At 44.6% G+C, this 27838-nt stretch overlaps 1 long non-coding RNA gene across 1 annotated transcript; it reads left to right on the top strand.

The window, feature by feature from the left end:
- Nucleotides 1–1406: 1406 nt before the first annotated feature.
- On the top strand, nucleotides 1407–18714 carry LOC132668747 (uncharacterized). The gene is made up of 4 exons (XR_009605750.2): nucleotides 1407–1731; nucleotides 16158–16274; nucleotides 16741–16847; nucleotides 17066–18714. It is a non-coding gene; the product is annotated as an uncharacterized LOC132668747 (long non-coding RNA).
- Nucleotides 18715–27838: the final 9124 nt, after the last annotated feature.

Here is a 27838-nt window from a genome sequence, read left to right as displayed (position 1 = left end):
TTTTCCCCTATATATATATATATATATATATATATATATATTTTCCCCCCCTTTTCTAGCATCCAATCCAAGATCCAAAATCACACTTGGTCTTTAACTTGAAATTCTCCTTTGTCAGATTTACATAACTGGCTATCCACAGAGTACGGGCCCCCGTCCATCTGAGATCAAGTCTTGTAAGGCTGAATATTAAGGATTTATCGAATGCCCGCCGTGGGTTCTAGGATGCTAGTTATTAGCCTTCCCTTCAAGGGCACGGTATGAACATTCCATTACGGGCCTGAAAGAGTTAACGCGTTGGCAAGCCCTCCCTCCTGGCCTGGGCGTCTCTTCCCTCGGTGAGGGCTGCGGACACATTAGGCTCCGAGTATGTATTTTCTTTTCCTCTCTGTTTATGTCTCTGTTTTCTGTAAAGTGGCCTAAACTACAGCGGTATCTACCGGGTTCTCTGACAATGCCATCAATTTCATTAAGAAGATGAAGCCTTGCGGGGCAATTAACTCCAAAAGGGGTACAAAGCAATAGCGAAGAGATACTGGCCCGTGGTACTTAGCACTTAGCTCTGAAATGGAGATAAGGCCTATCAACTCGGGGTTGTGTTTAATGTTCGCTGCGGCTTCCACACCACAGCTACAACCTAGCGGTCACCGTGTTAACACTCCCCAATATCTATTACAATTAGTTTTTGATTAAGAGGCCTAACATGGCTTTTGAAGCCTTTTATGTTGTGTCAAATGGCCAGTGATGGAGTGATATGTGCGGACACCTCCCAGTAACAAAGCATCTTGTAAAAGGTTTCAAGTGAACTATTTTATCATCCTAATGGAAACCAGATGACTGTAACTCCCCCCCGCCCCCCACCCTTAATTTCAACTATTTACTGAAGAGTCCTTGTTTGGAATTACGTAAAGATTTATTCTTACATGACGACCTCATGCATTAAGTATTGCTGCTAACAGAGCCACTTGGAATTTGGGAAAGCTTTTTAAAGATGACTGGGGCAGTTTTCACGGGAAATTTATTTTCTTTTACTTTTTCCTTTGATTTCGGAAGGAGAGGACACCTTTGCCTTTTTTCCGCACCCCCCTCCCCCCCCCGAGTATTTCATTATGATTTTAATTGTTGGTTAGGAGGCCATTTTCTGTGGAGTTATGCTTTCTCTGCCGGGGTTTTTACTCAATAGTCTTAGTTTATTCTTCAAGAGAGAGGTCCGTGGAATTTTGTCAGGAAAGAAAAAAAAGATTAAGATTTAACCTAAGATTACGTTCTGTGTGAACGTCAAATACACGTTATTTTCACAAAGGTATATGAGACTCAAGAAAGTAGACTAATTTTCAAAGTCTCATGATCTATACATATACTTGTAAATTTAATAAAAATAGTATATCGATAGGACGTACCATGTGAATGTGAAACATACTAGTGTTTTTCATGACTGTCTTTCTTTACAGTCTTTGTGGCCTGGGCCATACTCCCCTTTGAACCTCAGTTTTGTGCTTTATGGTCCGGGGTTGGACTAGATGCTCCCTGATTTTGCATTCACCTCTGGAAGTCATTGGTTCTGTGACATCAGATGTTCCGGAGAACTCTGAGCTCAAGGCACTCGTGGGAAGGGAGTGTGGTGTATGGGTTCAAGCCGGGGTGACAACTGTGTACCCCCTGGCATGGTACCCACCTGACTGAGACTCAGATTGTCCCCACGTCAAATAAGGACAACATTCTCTACAATCAGTAAGTAAAATCTGGTATATAGAGTGCCCGGTAAATGGTGGCCTGTCAATAATTTCTATCTTCCTTCTTTTCTTTCCTATTCTGTCTTGTTGCATATTGTCTAGCACAGTTTGAATGAATGAAATGATCCTATCTGTCATGCGCGTCATTCTATTAGAAGCGTTTAGTGAGCCCTTGTTACGTGCTGGGTGTCCTCCTGAGTGAGCCTGAGAATCCCAAGGTTAGAGACAGAGTCCTTGCTCATAAGCAGAGGGGGCCATAGACAGTAGGTAGGGAATTTTAACGGAGTCAGAATGAGATGAGTGGAGGAGAGGTGACCACCTACTCCAGATTGCAGTTGGGGCTTTGTCACTCATAGGGTGATTCTTTTTGCACATGGTCCCATACATCAGTTCAGGTCGTCTCCTCAACCACCCTCTGAGCCTAGTGGGGCAGACATCATCACCTCCATTTTACAGATGGGGGAGATGAAGAACTGAAGTTTTGGATCCTTTATAGCTGCGACTGATCAGATTCGTAAGATCCTTTAAAATCAAACTGGCTGCCATAAATGGCGTTGCCGTGAACACGTGCAGAGATTTGGACCAAGAAAGAAAGCTGTAGCAAAATCACTTAGTAACATCTGACTTATCAGGGTCTTTTTTCCAAGTGTTTTCCTCCAGGGTCCATCCATTCCATTCATCTATACGTTCATTCAACATTCATGTGCTGCTTTCCACACACAGGGTTAGGTGGTAGGGGTTCAAAGCTTGAACTCGGTAGCCCTTGCCTTTCACGAGTTCATGGTCTGGTGGGGACGTACAGACACCCATGGTTCCCTGTGATTGTAGTGCAGCAGCGGATGCTGAGACAGTTAGAACGCAGAGAGAGAGAGAGAGAGAGAGAGAGAGAGAGAGAGGAACCCTGGACAGAGGGGGGGAGGTGAGGTTTTCCGGAAGAGAAGACACTTGAATTTAGCTGAGTTTTCTGGGACAAATAAGGAATCGCCTCTGTTGAAAGTGAGGGTGATGTGGCTAAGGCTTCAGGCTAAGAGAGGTGGGGAGAGATGAGAAAGCATGGGACATGGGGTCACCTGTTGACGGTGAGGAGAAACCACGGAGGGGGCGGGGCTGTGGTGAAGCAGGGACAGACACCATTAGATGGACACCCGTGTCCTTCCACAACCTGTTCAGGAACAAGAGCCCGGGCAGCCTCTGCAGTTCATGTGCAAGTTTAACTCACATGTTGCTAGTACCTTCTACCTTACCTGATTTTCTTACCACTTCTTCTCGAACCTATCTCGTTTGCTGCTTTTGGCGAGTCTGGTTTTATAGTCAACCTTAGCAGTTGGTTAGAGGCTGTTATTAGTATAACCAACCTTAAATAATTTGATTTTCAGGTTGGCTACGTCACAATATCTCCTGTGGGCTCGATGGTCAAACTACACATTTATTTAAAAATTGGTTTCTTCACGTTATATTTGAAAGCGGTGCTACTCACTCATCTGTAAAGCATTAGGCTCTGTGTATAAAAGTATCTCATTTGACTTTTATTCACAGAGTTCTAAGGGTACGGTTTAGGTCTTGACAGATATATCAGTTTTCTATTAAGTCTATTGTCTTATTTTATTAGTTTTCTGTTTAAAGAAATATTTTTATAGAGAACAATATATTTGAAGGAGAGGAGAGACTGTAATAAATTTGAAAGATGCTCTTCTCAGTAAATTTCCAGAGATTTGTGTTTATTTATTCATTTTAAATTTAGATAAAGGGTTTATCTTTTTTTTTTTTTTTTTACTTTTTTTCATGTTTATTTATTTATTTTGAGAGAGAGAGAGAGAGAGAGAGACAGTGTGTGAGCAGGAGAGGGGCAGAGAGAGAGATGGAGAGAGAATCCCAAGCAGGCTCCATACTGTCAGTGCAGAGTCCAATGGGGGGCTCGAACCCACAAACCATGAGATCAGAACCTGAGCTGAAATCGAGAGCTGGATGCTTACCAATGGAGCCACCCAGGTGCCCCAAATTTAGACAAAGTATTTAGGCTAGTGTGGCCTGTGGTAAGTGGGTATTGTTTGGGCTAAGGAAGGTTTCAAGGAATTGTCAACATTGAAAAGTCCAGAAACCTAGAAATTTCACAGGAAATCTGGTTTCCTTCAAAAAAAAATGTGATGCCATGGACTCATAGGATAACAGTCTGTGGGGCGAAGGCACATTCATTCCCTGTTCCTTACAGTCCTGGGAGGCCATCTCATTCATGAAGCCTCCCTCTAACCCCACCTCCCTCCCCCCCACCTTTGGCTTCATGATTGCAGCTCGGGCTTGGCATTTCCCAATTTAAAAAAATGAAACTTATATCCACACCAAAAATTACACACGGATGTTTACAGCAGCTTTGTTTATAAATGCTGAAACTTGGAAGCAACCAACTTGTCCTTCAGTAGTCCAAGGGTTAACCCATGGCGGATCCATACAATGGAATGTTATTTCACATTAACGGTGATGAACCATCAAGCTATGAGGAGACAAGGAGGGACCTTAAATGCATGTTACCAAGTGCAAGAAGCCAATCCTTAAGGCTACATGCTGTATGATTCCTAGTATATGACATTCTGGAAAAGGCAAAACTCTGGAGAGAGTCAAAATGTCAGTGATTACCAGGCACTGGAGATTGGAAGGATGAATGTATCTGCAGAACACAGAAGATTTGTAGGGCAGTGAAAACACTCCATATGATACTATAATGACGGATACATATCATCACATATTTGTCCAAACCCATAGAATGTGCAACACCAAGAGCAAACCCAAATGTAAACTATAAACGCTGGGTGATAACGATGTGTCAACGTCGATGCATCAGCCGTAGCCAATGTACCACTCGGGTGGGGGATGTTGAAGTGGGGCAGACTACGTGTTGAGGCAGGAGATATATGGAAATTTTTATACCTTCCTCTCAATTTTTCTGTGAACCTTGAAAAAATGTCTTCAAAAAAAAAAAAAATAGAGGTAAATGCCAATCATCACATGCAAAACCCTTTCCGCTCAGAAGTTTTAAGAGAACACACGGGCCTGATAACGGACAGAGCTGTTACTTTGAGAGCCCGTCTAGCTTAGTGAAAAAGTCAATTTCTGGATCAGTTTTCTAGACTACTATGGAAGGAATGCAAGGGCACAGTCAGTGATGGGCTGAGTGTAACTTTTCGAATAAGTGGTCCCCCGGAAGTTTTCCCCATGATCCCACTCCTTATCGTGACCCTCTCAAAACTGGTTTTTGGGTGTGAATATGCGAAATGTAAACATGGACCAGTAATTTTTCACGGGGGGGGGGGGGGTGGAGCTGGTGTTTCTTGGCACCTAGTTTCCTGAGCTTGGTTGAAAGTGCTAAGTTTTTCCTGGTGTTAATTATTAATGTGACCTGTTTATGTACCAGTTATCCGGCTAACCATTAATATCTGTTTACTCATTGATGACCTTTGCAATTTCGTACCTCTCTCTTGGCTGTAAATGTCAACCGTTTTTTTTTTTTTTTTTCTTTTTTCGTATGTTCATGTTCCCTTCGTATCTACCGGTTGCTTCCAGCAACTCCTTCACAGAGGAAAATAGCAGGAGGCAACATAAATGTAATCTTTACATACACGAAAGAAAAGACAAGAGCTATTGATCTAAGAGGATTAAAGACACAGGGGTGCCTGGGTGGCTCAGTTAGTTATGTGTCGGACTTTGGCTTAGGTCGTGATCTCATGGTTCGTGGGTTCGAGTCCCACGTCAGGCTCTGTGCTTGGCAGCTCAGAGCCCGGAGCCTGCCGCAGATTCTGTGTCTCCCTCTCTGTCTCTGCCCCTCCCCTGCTCATCCTCTGTCTCTCTCAGTCTCTCAGAAAAAAAAAACGTTAGAAGAATTTTAAAAAGAGAGAGAATTAAGACGCAGAACTTTCCTTTTTGCAAATGCAAAGATCCCTGGCCTGGGGTGGGGGCGGTGAGGGTGGGGCAGAAATTCATAAGAAAAAGAAGTTCTTTTGCCTCTGTGCTTTAGCAGAGAGAAAACCAAGGAAGGGACTCTCAACCCGTCCTGGGGAATGGAACCCAATTTTCTTTTCTTTCTTTTTTTTTTTTTTTTTCCAAAATGTCAGGATAAGCTCTTGCACAGTCAAGCAAGCCTGCAGGATTTATCTCTAGTCCCCCAATCAGTCTACATTAACCCCAACAGTAGCGAGACATTACCATTCTGCTCACTTGTAAATGGCTAAAGCTGAGATTAAGCAATGCGGTTGGATTAGGGCTGCAAGGGTGACCTTAATTTTACCCATCATTGGAGCCTGTGTATATTTGACTCGTCTTAATTGCATTTACCTAATTTAAACAGACAATAGCAGCCCCAGAAATTTTTTTTTTACCCCCCAAATAATCAGAAAAGGAAGAAGAGCTATTTCTTAGAAATTAAGCCCAGAGCACTCTAGCTATGGCCACTGCTCGGTTAACAAAAGCAGCCGTTTTTTTTCTTTTTCTTTTCTTTTCTTTTCTTTCTTTCTTTTTCCTTTTTTTTTTTTTTTTTTTTTTTTTGCTTTGCTCCATTAACATACCAGCACAGGGAAGGACCCATTGAAATATTATTATCTTTGCATAACAATACAATTTGAAAGTCTCACGGTGCTTCTTTATTGAAATGTTTTAAAATATTAATATCATCCCGGCCATAAATAACCATTATGGCATTCATAGAGATTAAAGTTTTGAGATATGCCCTAGGTGTACATTCACATTTTCTCGTTCACTGAGTTCCAACTTCAGTAAAATTAGTTTTTTTAGATACAGCCCTGCACACTTGCTGTGACTGTCACTTCGTGTTGAATTTATCATCTAGAATTTAAGGCGGAAGACTGGGGAGCAATCTGTCACAAGCGATTGTGTTCGTAATCTTTGAGGGTTGGGATGGGGGCTGGGGAGAAGATAAGCATTCTAGAACGCCGCTCTCCAGCGCGGAGACCATTCATTGGGCTCCAGCCGCCGGGGCGGTGAGGGGATTTGCGTAGACTGTGTAATGCGTTTTCTTCAAGCCTGTCTCTGTTGGACGGTTGTGCTGAACTTGACGCACATAAATGCCGCTCAGGTTTTCTTGGCTAAATGATAACTCAGCTTGTCTTTCCCAGTGAGTTCCGGAATAAATAGAGAGATGGGCTACACGTGGGGTGTTGTGACTTAGTTAGAGCCTCTAGTGTCCTCGAATAGACAAGCAGACTCGATCGTGGTGCCCGCACAAAACACAGACTTCCAAGGAAACGTGGGGAACCGCGGTTTTATGCTACCTCTACGATGACGTGAGTTGAAAAGCCGTTGGAAGTCAAGGTGAGGACTTGACTTCCTGTCAGTCCCCTGCATCCGGGGGGGGGGGGGGATAAATGGTCCCCAAACACATCATTTCCCTTGGAGACGGAATGTGTCTTAGGGATTTTTGACATGATAGGGAAGTGGGACAGTTGAGTTCATTCTCCATCTCGTTGAACGGGTACATTTTGCGCTGGGAACTGAGCAGAGCATTTCCCCGAGACTGCTGTTCGGTGCTGTTGGTTGTCCCTCTGAGGTGCAAAGCAGGCATTTCTTCGCGACCTCTGGGTTTTGGAAGCCGACTACTCTTAATAGCTTCCCGATCTCTATCTGGGTATCAAACTCGGAGGCTTTGAACTTTGCCAGTCCGAATCCCACATTTACATTTCCTCTTTAGGTCCCCTGGTCAACGAGCTTCATTGACACATGCAAATTTTCCCTCGCAGGTCTTATTCGAGGCAACACTGGAAATTTGGGTTTATGGAATGTGCCGGCAGCTCTGAGCCGTCTTGGCTTCCCCGCTGTTGGCTTGGTCCGGGGCCCACGATGATGTAAGCTCTGTGTAGCTCAAAACTCAGATTAACTGCTGGAGCAGGATCGGGAGTGGGCTTGGGCCCCAGGAGCCTTTCAGAAGGGTGGATGGGGAGTGGGGAGGTTCCTCGCCCGCTGTGAGACAGAGGTTACTGTTGTTTGTGAAGTTGTGAATGGCTCCGGGCCATTAACTTCTGCAGGAAACCCGTGCTCCTTCTCACCCTGCGGTCTCCTTAGGGGCTCTGGCCCTGGGCCCCCCCAGGTGGATCCTGGCATTATCCTATGTATAGCACTCACCACCTTGCACTGGAAGGGCCCCCTCAAAGGTCTCTGTTCCAATGAGATCCCGGCTGGCTTGAGGGCCGGGACTCCTCAGCGCCCAGCGCAATGTCTGACATTCAAGGATGCTCAACATCTGGGCAGCTGTGGGACTGAGCAGGACTAGCCGGTGGAATGATAACAATAATTAATAATAACCTTCTGCTTCCTGCCCCGTTCCTCCACGATGAGAACTGCTGAACTAGGTGATTTCTTTGTCTTGATCTTACAGGTGAGAGCCAGGCTCGGGAACAGTTGGTGGAATGTTTGCTGAGCCTCTCGGTCTATTCCTAATGGCTAGTTATCGAGACGTGACTTAAAGCCACCCTCTTTGTGGTCTAGCTGCTTCCCCGGGGTGGGGGGCGGCTGTAGATGGGGGCCACAGTCTTGCTAGGAGCCTGGTCTTCTCCCCTTCCCTCCCCTCCCTTCCTCTCTCTCTCTCTCCATTCACAGTTCCTGGCCTTTCCCTCTCTTCCTCTTGGCTGGCACGATCTCCCTCCAGAGCGTGCGGCTCTGGGGAAACAAAAGCCAGGTGCCTTCCCTTTGTCCTCTCAACACGGACCTCCCCCGAGGCAGGGGCACAGAGGGCCCTGGCTTCCTCTGTAGAGCAGAGAGCCGGCAAAGGCCGAGATAGGAGCACAAATTAATATATCAGTAAATTATCCTGCCATGCTGACCTACTCTCTAATCAGGAGGACAGTGAAAACACGGGGAGGATGCCAGAAAAGAATCCGGAGGAGGAGAGGACCTTTGGGAGGCTTCAAAGTCTGAACTCTTCCCCTGAGATTTCACGGAGCGTGTGTGGGGGGGGCAGTGCCCGCTGCCAGGGGACTGACAGGCAGAGAGGTGAGGCAGAAGGAAACGGAGAATAAAAGGGACCTACGACAGAGAAAGCAGGGCAGAAAAGGCAGGTAATGACAAATAACTGAGAGGCACGCGTCACTGAGAGCTTACCATGTGTTAGGCACGGCCTGTGGCCTCTGACTGTGCCCTCAGCATCACAGCCACCTGCCCTACTGGACACGGTCGCTGCTACCCCCATTTGAAAGATGAGAAAACTGAGGAAATAAAGCCTAGCGGACGTTCTCAATTTCCCACATCTAGCAAGTGATGGGGCCGGCTCTTCGGCCAGAGAATCTGAGGCTCACATAACCCCTCTCCCGTCGGGCTCCCCATTGACAACCCTTGTTCTGATAAAACAGTGGTGCCAGAAGTGAATTTCATCTCAGCTGGCGAATTTGGTGGTGGTAAGGGGGGCCTGAGCACATACCCGTTAGACCAAGAAGAAATTAAGACGGTAAAAGAAAATGAGGCTCTACTCCCAGGACTTCAATAGGAATGGAAGTTCCCAAGTGAAAGAATAAAGCAATCACATTCTACAACCAATGAAGAGGTTCTAGAAACATGGCCTCATTGACCCTACCCAGCCCTGTCAGATAGATCAGACCCGAGAATTAGAGACATTAGAGAGGATGGACATTATATAGGTCCATTTTATAGATGTGGAAACGGAGGCTGAGAGAAATTGAATAAGAGATTTCAAGACTGAACACGGGTCTGTCGGTTTGTAGTTCGATGCCGACAGGTGGGTGGGCGCTATCTGTCAAGGTGACGGCCCAGAGAAGGGGAGGAATAGAATATCCGTTGACCCTGTGCAGGCTGCTGGGCTCACTCTGGAGAAATCCATGTTCAGGGCCAGATGGCAGGGATCATACAGCGGAAGGAAAGGGAGAGTTTTAGGGGGTGTCCATTTCAAGCTTTCGATTCAGCAGAAGAGGAGAGAGCGTGGAGATTCGGGATATGAAATAAACGTCGCGGAGGAGAGCAAAAGCAGAAAAAAGAAAAACGGGTGCAAAACCACTAGGCGAAGAGGAAATACAGGAGGCACCGAAAAGTGGCTTCTGCGCGTAAAATGTTGGCATGCGGTTTGGAGAAGAAACAGAGGGTGAAACAAACTAGGGAGTGCCAAGGGAAGGAAGCGGAGAGGAAAGCGATCATGTGGACGATTTAGAAGGTGTTCTCAGAAGCTAGAAACGGTGCCTGGAATTGGTTCGAAACAGATTTTTGTGCAAAGGGAATTATCAAGCGTGGGGGCAGGAGAGGAAACACCTGTGTAAAGAAGCGTGTGAGAGAATCAGAGCCACGCCTAGACCAGAAGATGCGGGCAGACGGATGGACATCATTATGATGAGAACAGAGAATTGCATCACTAGGTTTCAGCCAAAATATGAGAAAAAAAAAAAGGCGTGGAGTGGGAAAAGGAAGGGAAAAAAACAAAACAAAACAAAAAAAACAACAACCCCCAAACCAAAAGCCAAAACCAAAAAAAAAAAAAAAAAAAAACCAAAAAACCACCCCACAATAAAACCCAATGTTCTTTCTGTTCAGAAATGGCTAGAATCATCATAGAACTGTTTCAGCCTTAACTACTAGGCCAACATTTCCTGAATGTGTCTGTAATAGCCCCTCCCCTTTTTAAATTCTATTTTTTTTTTTAACATTTATTTATTTGTGAGACAGAGAGAGACAGAGCATGAACAGGGGAGGGTCAGAGAGAGGGAGACACAGAATCTGAAACAGGCTCCAGGCTCTGAGCCGTCAGCACAGAGCCCGACGCGGGGCTCGAACTCACGGACCGTGAGATCATGACCTGAGCCAAAGTCGGCCGCTTAACTGACTGAGCCACCCAGGCGCCCCTTAAATTCTATTTTTTAAAGATCCTCTTTAATATCTTATGGAACTATTCTTTTTCTTTAAATTTTTTTTAATGTTTTATTTCTTTTTGAGACAGAGAGAGACAGCATGAGCGGGGGAGGAGCAGAGAGAGAGGGAGACACAGAATCTGAAGCAGGCTCCGGGCTCTGGGCTGTCGGCACAGGGCCCGATTTGGGGCTCGAACCCACGAGCCGTGAGATCATGACCTGAGCCGGCGTCTGATGCTTAACCGACTGAGCTACCCAGGCACCCCTATTTATTTATTTTGAGAGAGGAAGAGACAGAATCCCAAGCAGGCTCTGTGCAGTCAGCACGGAGCCTGATACGGAGATCTGTCTCATGAGCCCTGAGAACATGACCTGAGCCAAAATCAAGAGGCGGACACTCAACTGACTGAGCCACCCAGGCGCCCCTCTTTTATTGGTAGCATTAACATACATTAACATAGGCCTCTTTTGCCCATAAATTCATCCTTCCAAATTATAGTCTGTTTTGAGTTTCCCATGGTGGGTAATAATTCTTCCCACTTTTGCTGTTTTCACGGTGCCTGTCTACGTGTGACATCTGGTCAGGTAGGAGCCGGAAATCCAGAGTTGTTAGCATTTTCCCAATATCCGTATCACAAGACTGTGGGTGTTGGCTTTCGGGACTCTTCCAGGAGTAAGTATGGAGGCCTGGTGCCCTGAGGCTCCCACAGCTATTCGACCGCCCTCAGGATTTTTCCTGCTTGCTTCCTTGATTCTTAGCTTCCATTCAGAAAGCAGACTTTTCCGGCTAATTGACCTCTAAATAGTCGAAGCATGCTTGTGTTATTGCTGCTAATATTGGCTTTGCATAAAAGCAACGGAATCAGCCCGCAGATTACACACTGCAGAGGTCCTTTAAGGAAACAGTGGATCCAGAGATTAGGCTGCGTATTTTTGAGGACTTTTTAAAATTTGTATCACACACACATGCTCATCTGGTATCTCTAACAGTGGCGAGCCTATCGTTTGTCGGGTGACAGCGGACCGTGGTGTGAGAAACGCATATACCGACCTACCGGCGAGGTGCAGGAGGCCAGGAACCCGGCCACGATCAAAGACATTCTTTCTACAACTCCACGAGGCCAGAGTGCAAGCCCGCTTGTGGCCTCTCCGCTGTTTTCCCCAAGTGAATTTGACAGAGACGTCGCACGGTGGAGGTTTCGGCGCCTTTCGTTTTCGGCATCTTTGTGTAATAAACTACAGACCCAGAATTTAAACGATGCAGAAGTTAAGGGGGGCCTCTTGCTGCGAGGTGAACGTAGTAGAAGTTTGAAGTTTGAAGTTTTGAAGTTTGAAGACGTTCCCATCACCAGCCCCAACAGTTATATCCCAGACGCTTCTTTGGGTGAAACTAAGCAAGGACGCTTGAACCCAGACAGTTGCTTGGAAGGACGACACAAGTTAACACTAAAATGACTGCCAGGTGAGGGGACATCATAGTGTCACTTCGCGCTACACTTGAAGCACTTTGGTTCACACCAGACATGACTTTTACTCCTCCCCCACCTCCATATCTGATCATGAAAATTTTCTTTGGAAAAAGAGAATTTACCATGAAAGGTTTTGAACCGCGGAAGCTGAAAGAAGTCGACAGTGAACACCCATGTGCCCGCCACCCAGGTTCCACACTGCACATTTGACTCATGTTGCTCTGTCCCGTACCTTGTCATCTGTCCGTTCTTCTGTCCGACCGTGCGATCGCGTTGATGTTTGCGTGTTGACTTGGGGACACGTTTCAAAATACGTGGCGGGCGTTGATACCCTTCCCCCCCCCCCAACCTTCCAGCATGCAGAGCATTAAGTAGAGTTCAACATTCGTTGACAATATTTTGGGGGGGTGGTGACAGATACAGTGTCAGGTACAAGTTGTAAGCCACTCTTTAGATTTAGTGTGACAAGTGTCTACAACTGTGTGATCCAAATGACTGTCAAACTCTGGAATATTTCCATTGTCCCAGAGAGTTCCTTTATGCCCATCCCAACCAATCCCTGCCTGTTCTCCCATAGACAACCCTGGTTCTCGTGTTCATTTGTTTCTTTTTTTTCCCCCGCCATAGATTAGTTTTGCCTGCTTTAGAATTTCACGTATACACCATCATATCATAAGAACTCTTTAGGTAAGGTTTTGTCACTCAGCGTAAAGATTTGGAGATTAATCCTTGCCACTGGGTATCTGGCTAGTGTATTCCTTTTCGTTGTTGAGACCTATTCCGTGGTGGGACTGTAGCACTGGGTGCCACTTTAAGAAGGATAAAATACACGGTACCAAAGAAATTCCAGGGAATAGTTTGCAAGATAAGGAGGGGTTGGAGGAGGGAAGGGGATTTGAAATATTCACCATAGAAAAAGAGCACATTTAAGAACGGACATGAGAACTGCCTTCAGATATCTAACATAGGGGTCAGCAAATGTTATTGGTAATGAGTCAGATAGTAAATATTAAAAAAAAATTTTTTTAACGTTTTATTTCTTTTTGAGACAGAGAAACACAGAGCATGAGCGGGGAAGGGGCAGAGAGAGAGCAAGACACAGAATCCGAAGCAGGCTCCAGGCTCCGATCTGTCAGCCCAGAGCCCGACGCGGGGCTGGAACTCATGAACCGAGAGATCGTGACCTGAGCCGAAGTTGGACGCTCAACCAACTGAGCCACCCGGATGCCCCATATAGTAAATATTTTATGATTTGCTGGGCCATAGAGTTTTTTGTTGCAACTACTTTTTTTTTAACACTTATTTATTTTTGAGAGAGAGAGAGTGAGAGAGAGAGAGAGAGAGAGAGAGAGAGAGAACGCACATGTGCATGCAGGTGGGAGAGGGGCAGAGACAGGGAGACAAAGGATCCAAAACAGGCTCTGTGCTGTGAGTGAAAAGCCCGATGTGGGGCTCGAACTCACGAACGATGAGATCATGACCTGAGCCGAAATCAAGAGTCCGCAGCTTCACCAACTGAGCCACTGGTTTTTTGCTGCAGCTACTTAATTCTGACCTTGCAGTAGAGTGAAAGCAGTCACAGTGTGTAAATGAAGAAGCACGGCTGTGTTCCAATAAAACTTTATTTGTGGCTACTGACGTTTGAATTTCATGTATTTTCATGTGTCATGAAATATTATTCTCTTTTTGATTGTTTTTTTCAACAACAAGAGCACTTGAAATCCATTCTGAGCTCATGGCCCATACAAAATCAGACCATAGTTTGCAAACCCCTGATCTCAAGGACTGTCAGACTGAAGAAGGAATAATTATTGCTCTGTTTAAGGCTAGTGGGCAATACGAAGATTGAAAGAGGCAGCTTTGGCTCAGAGAACTAAAGATCTTTCTATTAAGTAGTGTTGAAATATACTCCATGTCCTTACCCTGCCTCTCTCCCCTGTCCCCACTGGTGCCATAGGGCTAGAGGGACAGGATCCAGAACTAGACTTTTCTTTCAATTCCCCAGCTCCTCTCTGTCCAGCTGTGTGACCTCGTGCAAGTTATTTAACCCCTGTCTGTTTCCACCGATTCCTGCATAACGTGAGAGCCATTACAATGATTCAGGAAGTTAGTATATACAACATCCTAAAAACAGTGCTGATTTGTAGTCAGTACTCAAGGTACTTAGTCCAGTGTCTGTCACGTGGCATGTATGAAATAAGTGTCATTATCATAATAATGATCATCATTACACTGTTCTTGCTATTACCACTGAGATGCTGGATAGGCATGTATGAGAATTTTGTTAAAGGAATTCCTACTTTTCATGGTAGGCTGAGCTAATAGATGCTTAGATGCTTTCCAGTTCCAACAATCAGTGTTCTCTTTATTTTGTGCCTGAGGCCTCAACCCTGGGACTCAAGCGCTGTTGAAATCCGAGACGAAACAGCACAATATTTTAATCATTAATGTTAGCTAGCCTACACCATGAGGGAAAAGAGAGTTTTGTTTCTACTTGATCTTTCCTGATCTTGGATCTTGGGCTTACTCACCACAAAGACTTGCGTGGAGGTGGACTGGTAGTGGTGTTGCTTTAATGTTTTTCTTCGTAGGAGACACTGAGAGGAGAGATCTTTGCTTTGTGATGGGGAATGAGTGACATCAAAAGCATTAAGCAAGGGCATGATTCTTCCCGTGAGCTGTACTCACCTATTAGGCAACGCTGAAGAACTGGACCGCTGTGGGGGGTGATGGGAGATCGGGTCTGGGTCTCATGGACGTTGTGGGACTGTGCCCTGAGCCGCCATGATTGCTGCTGCCTGTCAGGAGACCAACAAAGGTAGAGTTAGCTACAGCGGACGTCCATTGGCACTTGCCCGTCTCCCCGTTGTAACTCTCGTCCGACATTGTTGTCTTTGTTTACTTGGTCTCTGACATTTGTGTTTCTAAGCCTGTTTATCTTTACTGGTATCTGATCACCTCGCCTTGTTTTTCTCCATTTCTGGCTGGAATGACAGGCCCCACGTCTAGGAGTCGTAAGCACAATACACGGTCACAAAAAGAGCACCAGAAGAGACCCGGGGGACCACTTGGGGCAACATATTCACTTTCTAGATGAGAAAACCAAGGCTCAGATAAAAATAGAACCTCATGAGATCCTCATGGCTTCCAGGCCAGTGCTCTTTTCTAAAAAAAGAAAAAAAAAATTTAATGTTTATTTAGTTTTGAGATGGAGGGAGACAGAGTGTGGGGAGGGGGAGGTGCACAGAGAGAGACACACACACAGAATCTGAGACAGGCTCCAGGCTCTGAGCTGTCAGCACAGAGCCCGATGTGGGGCTCGAACCCATGAACCGTGAGATCATGACCTGAGCCGAAATTGGACGCTCAACTGACTGAGCCATCCAGGCACCCCCTAAAAATTTTTTTTTAACGTTTATTTATTATTGAGAGACAGAGAGACACAGAGAGTGAGAAGGGGAGGGGCAGAGAGAGGGAGAGACCCAGAATCTGAGGCAGGCTCCAGGCTCTGAGCTGTCAGCACAGAGCCCGATGCGGGGCTCGAACCCATGAACCGTGAGATCATGACCTGAGCCGAAATCGGATGCTCAACCGACTGAGCCATCCAGGCACCCCTCTAAAAAATTTTTTTAACGTTTATTTATTATTGAGAGACAGAGAGACACAGAGAGTGAGAAGGGGAGGGGCAGAGAGAGGGAGAGACCCAGAATCTGAGGCAGGCTCCAGGCTCTGAGCTGTCAGCACAGAGCCCGACGTGGGGCTCAAACCCATGACCTGTGAGATCATGACCTGAGCTGAAGTCAGTTGCCCAACCAACTGAGCCACCCAGGTGCCCCAACCAGTGCTCTTTTCATTACGCCATGTTGATCTTTGTCTATAAGCATGATCTGGTATGGAAATGGGTTTGGAGGCATGAGCCCCACATTCACGCCTGAAATGCAAAATTTTTTGCGCTATTTCCACATAAGAACATGCTAGAACTGGAATGATAGCCTCCATTATATTGAACATTCACAGATGACATTAATCAATAGTAAATATTAAAGCCTAACCCATTTTTAAAACCTTGTTTGGGGATGTCTTTATTCTTACATATATTGGAATCCCAGAATGTGACGTTGGTCTCAACCTTTCTGTAACTCCAAAAGCCTGGTGGGAAAGAAAGGAGGCGACGACCCCAGCCAACCTCAAGAAGTTAAGGTGGAAGTGAAATGCAGAACTTTCTGGTGAGTGACCCTTGCAGCCCTTTGACAACACTAGGAATGGGGATATCCCCTCCTTACCTCTCCTATTTCCACATCACTTAATAAAAACCTCCCATCATCCCATGTGTTTTTTGAAGCACAGACGAATTTGAATTGACTCTTACTACTTTCCCCCTTGACCACCCAAACGGTTCACAGCACTGGAAGTTCCAAGTTGCACAAAAACAATGCCATAAGGGTTATTTATTTTAGGAGTAAAGCTGGTTGCCTCCTAACTGATTTTCTGAACTTTTTGGAGTTAGCAACTATGGCTTTGAATGCAAACGAATTCTGCTTTTTATAATATCATGGAAAATGACACACGGACGTGAATTACATTGATGAGGGACCCAAATTCCCTTTTAAAAACATAGTATATCCATAAAATTGGAAAGCCATCTTATCCCCTTCTAGAATGTACCTATGCTAATGCCTTACTCATTTACAGAAAAAGTCCTTTATGAGGAGAATAAAGAATTCTGCTGCCAAACAAGTTGAAGAGATAGAATTTGTTTATCCCGGTGGAGGCTTCAAGATCACACATCTCCATTAGAGGTATTCAGTGCAGGGTCACTGAAGGGTCTGCAAAAGACAGCCAATTAGACGTCTGTTTTTCCTTTCAAAGTCCTGTCTGTTTCCTTCACTCTCTTCAAAACACCTTTAAGTAGACATATGTATCTCGAGGTCAAAGTAAAAACAAAACAAAACAAAAAAGTAAAAAAAGAAAAGGGAAAGACACAGAATAATGAAGGTTTTCTTTTATCGTCCAACAGTCACGTGCGTCTTAAATACCCACCATTATCAAGAGAAAAATTAAGCCAAGTGTCTGATAAGAAGATGTGCTACACAGTCCAACAATCTTCCGTGTTGTCAAGACGTCAGACGCAGGCAGCAAAAACAACTGAATGAAATAATTGAATTCCCACCATGGACGAAAGAGGGCTTCGAAGTTGGAGCAAAAGTATTTGTGGAGTGCGGGGAGAACCCAGAGCTTCTGGTATTTACGGCGCGGGGGTAGGGGTGGGGGGTGGGGAGAAAAACAACTGGCCTATCTTTCAGAGCAGGAATGCATGGTTAAATTGGCCCCGTTTGTCCTTAGCAACCTGAACTCAGAGGCCACATTTTTTCCTCTCTAAGAAGCAAGTGGGAACTTGCAAAGTATGTAGCATGTCGTGAAAAGGGAGCAGTGAACTTTGCTCAGGTCTGCAGCCAGCACTGAAATCTGAACCTTCAGAGGGTTTAGGACCGGTGGATTCCCTGCCCCCCTTCCTTTGGAATCCCTGGATATCCAGTGCCTTTACGAAATACCTTGGTCTGGAAGCAGAGGAGTCCCGACTCCTAACTAAAAGAAAACCTGATCTAAGTATTTTCGATGGCATTCAAGAGGAAGTACTAAAAGCAAAAACCAAACGTGAGATCCAACTTTCTAATGACCATATTTCGCCTTGTGTTCTATAGCCGGCGGAACATGTAGAGAGATTTCTTCTGGGCATTCATTTTGAAACTAGCTTTCAAAATTTTTTTAAAGATTCCCTGTGGCGAGATTATCACCGGTTGGAAAGATTTCCCTTATTATTAAGTGAGGGAGAAAAAGATCTTGAAAAGTCCCTGCATTCAGGCTGCTTCCAGCACGAATCTGTTCACAACAGCAAGTTACTTGGTAACTTGAGCCATGTTCGTTCCTGAAATTCTTTCACATAATTGAAGATTAATTTGATTCCCTAGATTGTTGAGGGTTGTTGACAGTGGGGGGCTGGGGTGGGTGGAAATAGATTATTCAAATCACAAAGAGGTAGGTGTGCCCAAAGTGACTGTTCCATTACTGCTCAGAAGTGTTTGCCTTCCTCAGTATTCATCAGAATCTGCAGGATGTTGCAGCCGGGAGAAAGGAGAGGGCCCTGCCAATGTTCGGCGAGCAGGTGAACCTCAGAGAAACTGAAATATTTTGTCGAGAGAGTTCTATGTATTAATGGCCCCTCCAGAATCCATTACGGCCGAAACAAGCTGGCTGAAGGGCTCGGCTTTCTCAAGTGTCTAATGTAAACAATATGAAAGTCAATAGTGGGGGACATTCCAAGATAGTATTAACACGATTGATTTATTGATGGTTGCACCATGGGAGGTTATCTTTTGTTAATTGACTCAGTAAATAAACTCGTAGGCGGCAGGCGATGGGGGAAAAGTAGCCAGTGGAGGGAAAGGTAAGGCACCTGCACTGCAATTTTTTTCAACTCCCAGCCTGTCTTGATAAATTCCAAATACCACTCCCGCTGCCAACCTCAAACACGGTTTTGCAGAGTTAATTCTGCCCGGGACTCAGCCTCCGTCCCGCCCTGAGGAGAAGACTCAAAACTTCTGTATTCCTGTCAATGTTTGCTTCAGAAAGACTCAAAACCTAGTCATACTAGATGTTAAAGAGAGAGAGAGAGAGAGAGAGAGAGAGAGAGAGAGAGAAAGAGCAAATCCACCAACTCAGCTTCTTTTCAAATCTAGAAACACTTGGAAGGTGCATGTACAGTGTGTGTGGCACTTGTAACCTCTGGTCAGTGAGTGGTTGAACCCTGGGGAAAACACATCTTTTGCTGTTGATAGTCATCATGCAGGCTTGTCCGTAAAGGATACTGTAATTTGGTGGCCCCGCCTGGGCGACCAGACAGAGAAAAACCCACCACCCCCATGTGCTATATAACTTCTGGGCATTTCCCAGTATTGCACCAACCAAGTGGGATCCTGGGATCTCCTGGATGGTTGTGTGACATTTTAAACTTGCTTTGATGGATTCCTTCTGGGCCTTTTAAACTTCCATCAGAAATGGTTTCAAACTGAAAAATGCTCACTGTTCATTCCTTCCCATCTTCTAGAGCATTTTAGAAACAGCTTCCCCTTTCAAGATGGCGTTCCTTCTGTCTCTTTAAGGCCCTGTTTCCTTCTTTCTTTCTCCTTTCTTCCTTTCTTTCTTTCTTTCTTTCTTTCTTTCTTTCTTTCTTTCTTTCTTTCTTTCTTTTCTCCTTCCTTCCTTTCTTTCCTTTCCTTCCTTCGTTTCTTCCTTCCATCTTTCTTTTTTTTCTTTCTTTTTCTTCCTTCCTTCCTTCCTTTCTTTCTTCTTTCTTTCTTTCTTTCTTTCTCTCCTTCCTTCCTTCCTTCCTTTTTTAATATGGGCATTTCTCCAACTCCTGGCTTTCCCTTTCTCTGTCCTCTGCCAGATCTCCCAATTCCCCCAGCTACTGGCTATACTCTCTGCAGGGGAGTCCAGAACACGAGTCAGGAATGCCTCAGTTCCTATACCAGCCCCATGACCATCTCCACCTCTGAACCTGCCTTATCTGCCCCTTCAAAGCATCTTCCTGGCTTCTCTATTTTGGCACATACCCGCCACCCCAATCTCCCATTATCTTTGGCCCTAAACCTCGGGGTCCACCTTATTTTTCCATTTTCCTTATTTGTCCCATCCAGTAAGTTCTCCAGTCTTATATAGATCCTGCTTTTTAAAACATATATGTTATGAACGTAACTAATTTAACCCTCTGGACTGGAACAAATTGATCCAGGCATTGGCACGTGGTAAGTATAAAATTCATGTCTGTTGAATGAAGGAGTGAATGAGTGCATAGCTTTGCCTGCTACTGTATTTTTTTTCATGATAATCATCTCTGGTCATATTATTTCAGGGCTCAGTAACTATCAGTAACTACTTATCTCCCGAATTAAGTGCAAGCCCTTCTTTTTAAGACACCCACAATTGACTTTTTTCCTGATTTCGTCTTCCACCAAGCTCCAAAACATTCTACGCTCGATCCAAAATATCACCGTTTCCCCCAAAGTCTTCGCATCTCTCTGCTTCCATCTTTTAGCTCATCTTCATTTTCTTCAACTAGAATGTTCAACCATTTTGTCAGGTTCAAGTTTTGGCAGGTCCTTGAGGTCCAACCCCAAAGCCACCCCCCTCCATGCAGCTATTTTTAATTCCATATGCCTCTCCCTCAGCCAAGCTGGTGTGCTCTCTCCCTCTTGATTCTAGGCAGCCTGTATCATAGATATTTCTATACCTGATGTATTCTCTCCTAGTGGAAATAACCACTTAGGGGACAGCAGCTAAACCTTACTTTCTTTCCCCCTGTGTCTGGGTTCTCATCGCCTCCTAAATACTAGGTGCTCACAGAGTACTCTTTGCATTACATTGATTGCTATTTCTTTCTCACCGTTGTGAGATTTTTTTTCTTTCTCTTTTGATTGCATGTTGTTCAGCATTGTGTGTATGCGTGTGTGGTTCCCCCGTTTATTAACCCGGTTGGCTCCTCTAGTCTTGAAATACACATTTGTTAACCACTACTTGAAAAGTGTCTTCAGGAGAAACGGAGGTGCGGGAAAAAACTCCTCCGCTGTGGACCCATACAGCTTGCTTGGGGGCTTACCCAACGTTACTCTCTTTCTCTGCCCCTTTTAACGTCTGGGAATTAGTTACACTAAAGTTCCACTGTGCAGGGAGCTGCCTGCAATTTGAGATGCAAACTCCGACAACGTGGGCCACTTTTTAGAAGCCTGTGGTCATTTGGGGGAACAAAGGCACTCCTGTTTCCTCTTCTCAATAACAATTAAGACATCAGATTAATAGAATCTTTAAATTCTTCAACGATGCTTGCAGAATAGTGTGTGTTTGCCTTAACACAAAGGCATACTTTCCAGGCCGTAAAGGTCACCCAAGAAATAAGAGAGAGAGACGGCCTATGAATGGGGTGTGCTGGTAGAATTTTGGAGAATGGCATGTGTCCCTCGCAGTATGTTCTGGCTTTGGAGCTACTTGGCATGGGAGCCTCTGTGATCTACTCCAGAGAGGCATTTCTTGGGCAAGGAATCCACTGTGTTGAAGGGGCCTGCCTTTAGGAGCAGGAGAGGAAATGGGGAGGGGGAGGGGGAGGCTTCTCCGTTAGCATCCAGGGTTCACTTAATGAGTGTAAGATTGTTGCTAATGGGATTTAACCACAATACCTATCCCTAACCTTGTCGCCAAAAAGGTAGCCCACATGCTCCCTTTCTCGATACCGTCGGCCTGGTAACTCTACAGAAGTCTGTTCTCCCAATTTTCTAAGTGGTAATCCTAGAATTATCTTGGCTCAGAAATAAATGAAGAACTCGTGTACGGGACTCAAATTTCCCTACAGGGGTTGTAACCGAAACAAGGATTAAGTACCAGTACACAAAACCTCTCAAACAGTGGACAACATGTCAATTGCTAAACATTCTATGGTAGGAGGCCCTCAGTCTTTCTTTTTTATAAAGCTTGGGATCAAGTTTGGGGAGGGAGTAAAAAGCAAGGCAATTTAGCTCCTTTAAAGGCTTGCTAGTTGGGAAGGACAGAGCTATATTTAGCTCTGTGTTCGTCTCTCCAGGAAGTTAAAACCACCAGGCAATTAAATGGTAAATGGTGCCGTGTGTGTGTGTGTGTGTGTGTGTGTGTGTGTGTGTGTCAGGGCATTTGCAGGAGGAAGGCAGGCTTGGGGAGATGATAATATAGCTTAAAAAGAATCTGTTCAGGAAAAAAAATTTATACATTTATAATAGTTGCTTAATATGCAGATAAACAGGCTATTGCCTGACCCCTTGTTGGGCATGGCAAACATTTATTCTGATGTGGTGCAGACAGGGGCTAAATGACTTTAAGTCAGCTAATCTCTTACACCCCAGATCCCCTCCCTCCATGTGGCAATAATACTTATTGAGTACGTATTCTATGCCAAACACAATGCTTTGCTTCTTTCATGCCACTGAGTTTTGATAACTGTGCTCTGAGAAGCAGATAATCGGAGGGTTTTGCCCCAGATCATGGAGCTGCTAAGTGGTTAAATAGATCTGAATCTAGCTGTCTTTCTGACTTTGCTTTTAGGTGCTTCTGTGTCCTCCCTCTTATACTATTCTCGGCTGCACTGGCATTTCATGGTTTTAAATTCATATATGAAAGCATGAAAGCACTTTGACCTTGTCAGAGGAAGGGATCACACACACACACACACACACACACACACACACACACCATCTATGTCTAAATCTACGTTTTAAGTGGACTGGTATCCTTAAAAAAGGAATAATGGGGGACTCTCATTTGCATTTTAATTTATATTCAGATATCCTGGAACTGTAACTTGTACTCTTCTGTTTAAAAACAAAAACAAAAACCCTTTCTCTTGTTTTATTCAGGGTGATCCCTGGACACTGTGCCTTGCTCCTGTTCCCAGATAAGGGATCACAGTGGTGGGATAGAGGATAGAAACATGTCGGAAAATGATAGAAACATGTCAGAAAAAGAAATCGAAGGGTAAAATCAAGGGGCAAATAACCAACTCTCAGTGCTGGTTTTTTTCCACGTTGTATGGCAAACTGAAGACGTTTTTGGTTTTGCATCTTTGAATTTTTACCCTGGGTAAATCAGGTAGAGGACGGTGAGTAATTCCAAGTGAAAACTTGATTTACGGGAGGGTAAAAGATTTGACTTAATCTAAACAGAGGATTCATCTTGTAAGGGCATTTTAATGGAAGGTGATTTTCCTTTATTATTATTATTTTTTTTACTTAAAAATATTTATCTATTGTGAGGGGAGGGTAGAGAGAGAGGGAGGGAATCCCAAGTAAGTTCTGTGCTGTCAGTGCAGAGCCTGACTTGGGGCTCAATCTCACGACCTTGAGATCATGACCTGAGCTGAGATCATGAGTTGGACGCTTAGCCAGTTGAGACACCCAGGCGCCCAGTTTTCCTTTTTTATAGCCATTCTTTTACTGCACAGGTAAGAATCAAGGATTGCATCTTTTGGAAGATTAATGTTCTTCCATAAACAAACAATATGAATAAGAAGTATATTTCCTTGGATGACATCGTTGTTACTTTAGTGCCTTTTATAAGAGGGGATTCGATAATTATTTGGCAAATCAAATGTAGAAATAAACATTCAGCTCCTGAGGCCCTGTCAAGGTTTCTCTCCAAGTAGGGGCACCTGGGTGGCTCAGTCAGTTAAGCATCTGACTCTTGATTTCGGCTCAGGTCATGATCTCACAGTTGTGGGATTGAGCCCCGCGTTGGGCTACTCACCGGACACAGAGCCTGCCTAAGATTCTCTCTCCCCCTCCCTCTGCCCTTCTCTCCCACTTGTGCTCTTTCTCTCTCTCTCTTTCTAAAAATAAATAAAATGAAAAATAAAAAGGAAAGAAGAAAAGGTTTCTGTCCAAGGAGATAAAGGAATGTTTTCAATCTTATGCGACCTCTTTGAACCCAGTTGGACAAGATCATCTCACCAGCTCTGTCGAGCTGTGATATTCCATAGCCAAACTACCTTTCATTTTTGGGCTCATTCCTTGAGGGATGGGGATGAAGTGGTCAAGGTACAGGAAATCAGCTGTTGAGCCCAGATGTAGTTGTAGATATAAAACAGAAGCTTCCTTCCTTCCGGATCAAAGGGAAAGAGCTCTTAGATCTGCTCAAGTTTGAAGCAGATGAAGAAGAGATAGAATGCCAAGTATCAAAAATAGTGGTGTATATAAAGATCTAGGCTTATTACGGAGACCCAAGAAGCAATTCTCAGGAGGACGGTCCTGCCGCTACTTACCTGGGATTATTTAATTACAGGCAATTCATGATTACCTGTGAAGGAGAGAAATAGAGTGGAAATCACAAGCAGTAGATGTGGTAAAATCACATCAATTGACTTGGGGATATTCCAGATGATTCTCCCCCCGCCCCCAGAAATTTGCCTTCCTAATTATGTTTTGCTTAGCCCAATATTAAAAATTAGTTGGTTTCCCCAGAGTATCTCTGAGGTTGAACTGCAGAGGGAGTTGGTTGAAGAGCGTGCCCATTGGAATATGGAAGATGAAACATTTTCTGGCACTTTTGTAGAAAAAAAAAATCCCAAAGTTATTTTAATCTTAAAGAAAAGCATAATTTTAAGCATCTTCCCAGACTTCACATATTGCCTGGAATTCTATAAACATTTATAAAAATCACAGAAATGAGGTTAGTTTTACTTAGGTGTGCGTGATTTTACCTTGAGAATGTTATGCCCTCACCCCCATCCTTCTTAGAAGCTATAGCAAATAACCACATCTCAGACTCAAATACAGTGACCCGCACACAAAATGATCAGAAATGTTTGTTGGGGCACCTGGGGGGCTCAGTTGGTTAAGCGTCTGACTCTCGATTTCGGCTCAGGTCATGATCTCACCATCATGAGACGGAGCCCCGTATCTGGCTCGGCACCGAGCGTGAAGCCTGCTTAAGATGCTCTCTCCCTGGGGTGCCTGGGTGTCTCAGTTGGTTAAGCGTCCAACTCTGGAATTTTGGCTCAGGGCATGATCTCACCATTCTCGAGATGGAGCCCAGCATTGGCCTCTGCACTGACAGCTCAGAGCCCGCTTGGGATTCTCTCTCTATCTCTCTCTGCCCCTACCCCATGCATGCTCATTCTCTCTCTCAAAATAAATAAACTTAAAAAGAAAAAAAGAGATTCTATTTCTGCCCCTCCCCTGCTCACGTTCTTTCTCAAAAAAGAAAAAAAAAAAGAAAGAAATGTTTGTTGAATAAATAAATGCTCCTGCTCAGGAAGGGCCTGATTCCATAGCAGCAAAGCAATAGATTAAACAAGATTGAAATGTTAGAGGTAGGGGTGCCTGGGAATTCTAGATCCTTTGGCTACGTAGTTGTCGTCGGGATTCTGAACTGAGGCCCCCTACTCCCTTTCCTTGCTTTCTCTTAAATTGAAATTATTTCATATTCTAGTATTACTTAGGTAATCGAACTTGAACGTAGGCACACTCCTTAAGTTTATGGTCCTGAAACAACCAAACCCGTAACAAATTTACAGATTGCGTTCAAGCAAGAACGACAAACACAGCATTCAAATTAACAACATTGATTTAACGTGATGAATGACGGTTTGTTAACGTTAAATCCCCACTCACGGCATTGATACTGTGCTGACTGGCGTGCAGAAGACATTTTGATTTTTGCCTGCCTATATTTCCATGTGGTGTGCAAGGCAATTCTTCTTGTACTTCTCTCTAATTGAACTCCTGCAAAGCTATGGTCCGCACAGAATTTGACCTTCCCTTGACATAAATACATAATTTACTTACCAGTGGATCTAGGTTTTTGTGGGCCTGAACGGTTTACAGTTTTCAGGTCTTTCTTTAAATAAAGGCATAGTGAGGGCCACTTGGGCGGCTCAGTGGGTCGAGCGTCCAGCTTCGGCTCAGGTCGCGATCTCACACTTTGTGGGTTCGGGCTCCGCATCAGGCTCTGTGCTGACGGCTCAGAGCCTGGAGTCTGCTTCCGATTCTCCTTCTCCCTCTCTATCTGCCCCTCCCCCATGTACACGCTGTGTCTCTCTCTCTCTCTCAAAAATAAATAAGCATTTTTTAAAAATTAAAAAAAACAAGAGAGTGAAAACAAAATTATCAGCCTTCTTCCCAGGGCCTTGGAAGTGATGTAAGTACACAAGGAATCTTAAAGCTCAAGCTTCATTATCTTCATGCTAAATCCATCCGTCTTCATGTTTCAGATCCTTTTCTGTTGTTTTTTCCATTGTTGCCAGTAAAGCAGTAAAATCTGGCAACAATCAGAAAAGGTATTATTTTTTTTTTAATTTTGAGGAAATCCACTTTATTTTTATTTTACGTTTTTTTTTTTTTTTTTAATTTTTGAGAGAGAGAGAGAGAGAGAGAGAGAGAGCGTGAGCAAGGGAGGGGCAGAGAGAGAGAGAGGGAGACACAGAATGCAAAGCAGCTCCAGGCTCTGAGCTGTCAGTGCTGAGCCCAACAGGAGACTCAGACTCACGGACTGTGAGATCATGACCTGAGCCAAAGTCGGATGCTCAACCGACTGAGCCACTCAGGCGCCCCTACTTTATTTTTATTTTTAAATACTGTTTATTTATTTTGAGAGAGAGAGAGTGCACGTATGAGCAGGAGAGGGGCAGACAGAGAGGGAGAGAGAGAATCCCAAGCAGGCTCCGTGCTGTTAGCACAGAGTCTGATGGGGAACTTATCTTACCAACCATGAGATCATGACCTGAGCTGAAATCAAGAGACAGGTGCTTAATGGGCTGAACCATTCAGGCACCCTAGGAGATGAGCTTTAAGTGGCACATTTACACTTACAAGATTATGTTCAAAATAAAAACAGAGAATTAAACATTTTTGTTGATAACACAGAGGCAGTTGAGGAATATCTGTTAAATTCTTTCCCCTTATCCGTTGCTTGGAGGAGGGGCCCTGGGACACAGTCTTAGGTTCTTGCCACACTTTGGTATGTTGGATTTACAGCGGTCCAAATTCGGGGTGGAAATAGAGAGATTATCAGTACCCTATAATAGCTTTTCCTAACCTGCCTGATTTCTCAGAGCTTACACCTTGGGCACAGCCCCTGTGAGCTTCTAGACCCTGGGCTCCATACCTTGTCTGGCTCCCGGTGCGATGGTGAGGTTGGGTGGGGGGCACGTAGGGCCAAAGCAAACCTCGGGCCAGTATTTCTATGGGTGCCAGACAGACAAACAGAATCCAGATGTCAGGATCGGTCTCAGGCACAGTGAGCGTCTCAGAGTCCCGTGGTTGGGATCAAGTGCATTGGGAGTCAGAACTCGAGGTGCTGGCAATCAGCCAGCCAAGGGGGTATGAAAGGGCCAGACAGGCAGTGGAAACCAGGTTCAGGAAGAACTTGGGGCTAAGACACTGGTGGGCATGGTAGGCAGGTATTAATTTCACAATCGAGCATGTCTCTTGCTTTGGACCCCTACGTCTTCCTGTCTTTTTTTTTTTTTTTTTTTCCTGGTAGGACTCTTGTCTACAGGACTTGGGCTCATCAACCCTGGGTGTGAAACCATGGATGAGGAAAGGAGATGGCTGTGGCTGTTTCTTCCTGGGGCGATTCTGGAATTATTTTTACTAGAGCTGACTGGAGAAAATGATGTCGTAGCCAGTATCTGCCCTCCCTGCTTAGGCCTTCTTCCTTCTAAGACAGGAGAGTGTTCTGAGACATGCCCGTGGTGCCAGTACCCAGGATGTGTATTCTGATGCAAGCTCAGTTCAAAGCAAATGTTGATCTTGGAAAAATTTGAGGCTTTTCGTCAAAGACCCTAGCTTTCTAGCGCCTTACCTTACGGAGTTAGAGTGAGGTTCAAGTGTGATTTGTGAAAAATCACCCTGTACTAACTTATTGTAATCCCATTTCTCTCCAAAGGAGATGTTGGTTTTTATCCCACCTGATAATTATTTTCAGATGGAGTTACATCACCTGATATATACTTAAAAACTTGACATGCCAATTGACATAGAACGTGTGTCAGTTTCAATTTGATATTGGTATAGATTGCAAAATGATTTCCAAGATAAGTCCGCTTAACATCGATCAGCATGCAGCCGCAAAATATTTTTTCTTGTGATGACAAATCCTTTTTCTGTTTCCTTTTTTAAAAATGTTTTTGTTTCTTTTCTATTTCTGGTGAAAAATGATTCCATTGGAAATTTTGTATCAGAAAAAAAATATTTTTAGAGAAGGGAGGGTTTCT

Source organism: Panthera onca, chromosome B3 (genome assembly GCF_046562875.1).
Source record: "Panthera onca isolate mPanOnc1 chromosome B3, mPanOnc1 haplotype 2, whole genome shotgun sequence".
In the NCBI taxonomy this organism is placed as follows: domain Eukaryota; kingdom Metazoa; phylum Chordata; class Mammalia; order Carnivora; family Felidae; genus Panthera; species Panthera onca.
The sequence above is the reverse complement of the archived record's forward strand: the minus strand, read 5'-3'. Positions and strand labels throughout refer to the sequence as shown.